The 6,129-nt window shown below is 50.2% G+C and overlaps 2 non-coding genes across 2 annotated transcripts; both read left to right on the top strand.

Moving 5' to 3' along the window:
- The first annotated feature begins 947 nt into the window (after positions 1–947).
- Trnal-caa (transfer RNA leucine (anticodon CAA)) lies at positions 948–1,067 on the top strand. Its single transcript has 2 exons — positions 948–985; positions 1,022–1,067. It is a non-coding gene; the product is annotated as a tRNA-Leu (tRNA).
- Positions 1,068–1,135: 68 nt separating this feature from the next.
- Trnal-caa (transfer RNA leucine (anticodon CAA)) lies at positions 1,136–1,255 on the top strand. Its single transcript has 2 exons — positions 1,136–1,173; positions 1,210–1,255. It is a non-coding gene; the product is annotated as a tRNA-Leu (tRNA).
- The last annotated feature ends 4,874 nt before the right edge of the window (positions 1,256–6,129 follow it).

Genomic DNA, 6,129 nt, shown 5'->3' with positions numbered 1-6,129 from the left:
CCGCTGACATTGCCGCTACTTCTTTCAACTGCCTACCTACTGTGCTTGGTGCTTTTCCTCCAGGAGCCGCCTTCGATATCAAGATTAATTATTCCGCTTCCGCCTAGTACATGATGAACTCGTCTTTATCCATGCTCTGTTCAAGGTAGCTACTGCCAACCTCCTCGTGCAACTCTCTGGAGCATTTCCTGTGCCGTTTAGTAGAAATTAGTTTTTTTTAAGGGGGGGGGGGCACGCAATTGATCCGACGTGGGGTCCAGGCAGGTAAGTGGACTGAAGTGTCATTTGGTGCTTTGTGTCCCATGGGAAAACAAATTTCGGGGGGAGAGGGGGTCACGTGCCTGGTGTGCCAACCCCTGGCTACGCCACTGAGCATGTCCTAAGCGTTTGCAGGGGTCGCACTGCTGAACGCGATGGTCCACTCTAATGTGGCCAGTTTGCTGGCAGCGCAAACACTTCGGCGCTCTTTCAAGCATCAGAGGCTTTTTTTCATGTACTTCGTTTGAGTCAAGGCAATGAAAAACAAGAAAGTCAGAATGGCCGAGTGGTCTAACGCACCAGACTCAAGGCAATGCCTTGCCCAGCGATGCGGGTTGAACGAGGCTTCTGGACCACGTATGTGGGCGTGGGCTCGAATCCCACTTCTGACATTCTTTTTTTTTCTACGCCACTATGCGCACAAAATCACTGGTCGCTGTTCTTGTGTCCTTGATGCCGTGTCAGAATGACCGAGTGTGGCAATAAAGAAAAAAAAAGAAACAGAATGGCCGAGTGGTCTATAAGGCGCCAGAGTCAAGGCAATGACTTTCCCAGCGATGCGGTTTGAACGAGGCTTCTGGCCCACGTATGTGGGCGTGGGTTCGAGTCCCACTTCTGACACACTTTTTCTTTCTAAGCCACTATGCCTACAAAATCACTGGTCGCTGTTCGTGTGTCCTTGACGCAGTGTCAGAAAGGCCGAGTGGTCTACGGCGCCAGATTCAAGGCAATGCCTTTCCCAGCGATACGGGTTCACCGAGGCTTCTGGTCCACGTATGTGGGCGTGGGTTCGAATCCCACTTCTGACACACTTTTCCTTTCTACGCCACTATACCTACAAAATCACTGGTCGCTTTTCTTGTGCCGTTGACGTCGTGTCAGAATGGCCGAGCGGTCTAAGGCGCCAGACTCAAGGCAATGCCTTGCCCAGCGATGCGGGTTGAACGAGGCTTCTGGTCCACGTATGTGGGCGTGGGTTCGAATCCCACTTCTGACATTCTTTTTTTTCTACGCCACTATAACAACAAAATCACTGGTCGCTATTCTTGTGTCCTTGATGCCGTGTCAGAATGGCCGAGTGGCGGCCACCGTAGTGAACGGACGCGGAATGTTGTGCTCCTCGAAAGGGGCGGTTTCAACGGCTCAGCCGGGTCGCGGTATCAGGCTTATGGAATCGTCGACACAGGATTAGCAGCTCGTTCTGCCCCAGCTTCCATCAGGTACAACTGTTTGCAATACTGTGTTTTTGCATGGTGATTTAAAAGCCCGCCCCTACCGAGTTCAGCATTTTCGCGATGCGCTCGATCGACTCAAGCTGATGCCGGAGGTGACGACCCTAAGGGCGTATCAGATGGACCACGTTTGGGCAATAACTTTTAAGGACCGAAGAGGGAAAAAAGAAGCTTCTCTCGGCGAAGACGCTCAGCGTGAAGGACCACCGGTGCGTCGCTATTGGCCCCTGTCACCAGGACATTAGGATGAAGATGTACTGGCTGCTTCACACGACGCCCGACGAGGACGTTCGAACGGCCTTAGCGCCATACGGTACCGTGACTGAGATATGCAGGAATAAGTGGTGTGTTCCAGGATGTGGGGACAAAGGCTCTCACACTAGGCTGGTGTCGCTGCACTTGAAAGCTGGCATGACCATTGAAGACGTACCACATCAGCTACGAGTGGGTGAAGACCATGCGCTCGTGTTCGTAGCTGGCAGAGCCCTGCTCTGCCTCCGGTGCCACGCACCGGCCAGGGGCGTAGCCAAGGGGGGGTTCCCCCACGAAAAAAATTTCTGGCTACGCCCCTGGCACCGGCCATATCCGGCGAGAGTGCCGTGTGCCACGCTGTGGGCTCTGTAGTCATTACGGCCACGACGAGAACCAGTGCGTGAGGAGCTACGCCAACGTGACCGGATCTGGCAGGGGCGACGCCATGGAGGAACACATGATGGACCAGGCCGACGAGGAAGCAACTTCTGGAGGGAGCAGCGACGCGCCTGCTTTGAGGTCAGACCTGAAGGCTAGTGGAGAATGTCAGCCCAGCGGAAGAAAAGACAAGAGTCAAGACAACAAAGGTCAAGCCGGAGCGGGAGTGGAGGCGTCCATGGTAATGTCCAAAGGTGGTGGCTACTAAAGGGGAGGCACCTCGAAGCTCCTCTGGAGGAGACGCTACTGAACAGCATGTTGAGGGCATGGATTTAACCGGTGCGAGCTCAAAGAGACCCAGGGACCCGTCAGAGGGAGGAGATGGACGTGAAGGTGATGACGGTAGCTGCGAGGGTCCTCCTTCGAAAGCTACCCTTCTGAGACGCGCAACCCTAAAACCAAAACCGAACATTCCGCCTGACGAGCGGAATTCGCCGTTGGCTGCCCTGCATTAGCGGGGTCGCACTCTGGGAGGGGTCTATGGTTGTGGACGGTCTTCGTGTGGAACTTCCTGACCTTAGTGCTAGTTTGCAACGGAACTGGTGGGCCTACAAACTATGCGTCCAACATGAAGGGATAGTAGAACGATGTAAGTTTGTTTGCAGTATAATTCGTTGTGCGAGTGTACTTTGAGCTTTCTCTTCTGTTTTCATGACCAGTAATAATAACGTAGCACTTCGTATTGCCACGTTCAATGTTCGAGGGTTAACGGCCAGGCGGCGACAAGTGCAATTAAATCGCCTGTTGATGGAAAACGACATAGACGTTCTTGCTGTCCAAGAAACAGAGATTGAAAGTGAAGAGCTAACAACGAAAATGGTTGATATGTTTAAATCACGGTACAATGTTTGCATACGTCATGCGGTGGGCAAGTCAGGGGGGTGTTTATTAATGCTGCGTATTTCTGTCGGTATCGTTGAACAAAGTGTGTTAACAACCCAGGATGGACGATTTGTACTGTGTTATTTTGCTCTACATGATGTATGTTTGCGAATAATATGTGTGTATGCTCCAAACATCGTACAGGAAAGAAAAGAATTTTTTGGTTATGTGGCCAACCTTTTGACACACGACAGAAATGTGGTTCTCCTAGGAGATTTTAATTGTGTTTGCATGCCGGAAGATCGTGTACAGAATACGAGAGGTAGAGATACGAGTGCAATGAGGCTTCATGAAATCTTGTCGAATTTTCAGTTAGCCGATGTCGGAAACATCTTAACTGGAAATGAAGTTTTTTACACTCACTTTTAAGGGGAGAGCCATGCTAGACTAGACCGGATATACATGCCCGCGGGTCTTGTGCCAATGCTCACGAATTACGCAGTGAAACATGTGAGCTTTAGCGACCACAGCATAGTGGTCTGTAAGGTCGGGAAAAAACACAGTGGGTCGAAGTTTAACTGGGAACTCTGGAAAATGAATGATAATATCTTAAAAGATGAACGCTTCGTGAGAGCTATAATGGAAAAAATCCAAACGGTAAGAAAGGACGCTGTGTCAAACATAGCGGAGGCATTGGAGAATTTTAAAAACGAAGTAAAACTACTTGCGATTGAGAGGACGACGGTGATACGCCGTAGAGCAAAACAAAGGGGAAAAGAATTACAAAACATGCTAGGTTACTTTCAAAATGCCGAGTGCACTGTACCGGGATTATTTAGTACAGAAATAAAAACGATCAAAAGCGAACTTGAAGCGATGGATGCGTATCGTTATCAAGGCGCAGTGATAAGGGCACGAACGGAGCGATTTGGCAAGGGGAAGCGCCAACAAAACGCGTGCTCAGCGAAGAGAAAGGTTACGCATCAAGTAACCGTATTAAAGCAATCTGGTTCAACAACGCTTTGTCGGCAGACCAAAGTACAATAGAGACAGCCTCTGTTGAACATTACCGGACATTGCTAGGCAGACAGGTCAAAGTATCTGAAGAGTTCGTAGATACCTTTCTGGCGCTTCTGCCAAAGGTAGATGACGAAGTGAGTGAAAGAGGGACTCGAAAGGCCATGTCAGTCACTGAAATTTTACACGGAACAGAAACCCTTGGTAGCGGAAAGTCGTCAGGACCTGACGAGCTGGGAGCGCTCTTCTACAAAACGTTTAAGAGCGAAGTTGCAGAAATACCTCACAGTGTTATAGCAGAAGCATACGAACTTAAACAGCTACCACCCTCACTTAGAAGAAGTCCCGTTGCGCTAATACCTAAAACAAATGACCCAATTAAGCTACAGTCAGTAAAGGGATATAGACCTATAAGTCGCACGAATGTGAATTATAAAATGTACATGAAGGTACTAGGAAAAAGGCTACAGTCTGTTATTAACACAATAGTTGGCCCTCACCAAACTTGCGGACTAAAGAAGAGAACAATATTCACTAATATTCACGTCGCTAGAAGTATACTGGAGTGTTGCGACGCGAGCCTCGGGTGCGTAGCAATGGTCCAGCTCGATTTGGAAAAAGCTTTCGACAGAGTTGCTCACAGCATTCTTATGGGCACGTTAGAATACGTCAATGTGGGGGAATAATTCAGGACGGTGTCGCCATGGCTTATGAAAAATGCTCTGCTCAACTGATAATAAATAAACGACTGAGTGACGATATACCAGTGCTTTCAGGAGTGCGTCAAGGGTGACACCTGTCACCGTTGCTCTTTGCTATTTTTCTTGAGCCTTTCTGTTTAAAGATACGAGAAAACCAAAATATCCGTGGCTATCGTCTAATAAATCAAGAGGTAAAAATACTAGCGTACGCAGACGACATTGCGCTGTTCTGTACAGACCAAGAGAGCATTCGGGAGGCATTTAAAGATGCCAGACAATTCTGTAGTAGCACTGGTAGTGCCATAAACTGGCAAAAAAGCTTAGGCTTCTGGCATAGCCAGTGGGGTAGTAGGCGGACTGTTTTCGAAAGCATAGCGTTCACCGACACCCCAACCAGTTACCTTGGCGTGCCTTTGCAACATTACCAAGATACGAAGACGCAGTGGACAGAACAAGCTGAACGGGTTAAGGCACAAACAACCACGTGGGGAGGCAGGGACCTCTCAATATTTGCGAAATCGGCAGCGTGCAGGGGCGTAGCCACATTAGGGCACACCGGGCCCGTGCCCCCCCCCCGAAATTTTTTTTTTGCCATAGCATACAGAGCAGAAAATGACACTCGACCACATCTGCCTGCTCGTCCCCACTACAGATCAAGGAGGTGCCCTCCCGAAAAAAATTTCTGCCTACGCCCCTGGCAGCGTGTAATACGTTTCTTGTCGCCAGTGGGTTTTAAATGCTACACGTATTATGTCCCGAATGAGTGTGCAGAAGATGCACTGAATTTTTGCTGTTTTCGTGTGGGGATCTAAATGGGAGCGTACAAGTCGTTTGAATTTGTTTCCTTCGGTAAAAAAAGTGGACTCGGATTACAAAACTTGTTTTAGATGCGAAGCATCTCTTGCTCGGGGTTATGTCCCACGGCCTGCTTGTCCGCACTCATACTACGCATGCGCAGCCTGCTTGTCCGCACTCATACTACGCATGCGCAGTCTGCTTGTCCGCACTCACACTACGCATGCGCAACTCTCCTCCTTCCCTCTCTCCAACAGCTGCGCGTTACTCTCTCCACTTCTCTCCCAGCAGCTGCTTGCGCTTCTCCTGCGTTCTCGTTTCTGCTCTTGCTGCGCATGCGCTACTCTCCTCCTTTAGCCTCCTCTCCTTCAAGCCGGTAGAGCGCTGCGCGCGTTGTGCAGCGCTTGCTTCGGTTGACTTCTCTGAAATGCGGGCTCGACATGCCGAAATCCTCTCCTACGCAGCGCCGCGATGAGCGCCAGCGCATGCGCGTCCTCTCCCCCTCCCTCTTCTCTCCTACGCTGCTTCCCTCTCGCGCGCCTGTCGACCGCGTTCCCTGCTCGCCCTGTGAGAATTAACGGCCAGGCTAGAGGGAAGACACGACGCGCGTAGTG

This window comes from Rhipicephalus sanguineus, chromosome 2 (assembly GCF_013339695.2).
Source record: "Rhipicephalus sanguineus isolate Rsan-2018 chromosome 2, BIME_Rsan_1.4, whole genome shotgun sequence".
Classification (NCBI taxonomy): Eukaryota; Metazoa; Arthropoda; class Arachnida; order Ixodida; family Ixodidae; genus Rhipicephalus; species Rhipicephalus sanguineus.
The sequence above is the reverse complement of the archived record's forward strand: the minus strand, read 5'-3'. Positions and strand labels throughout refer to the sequence as shown.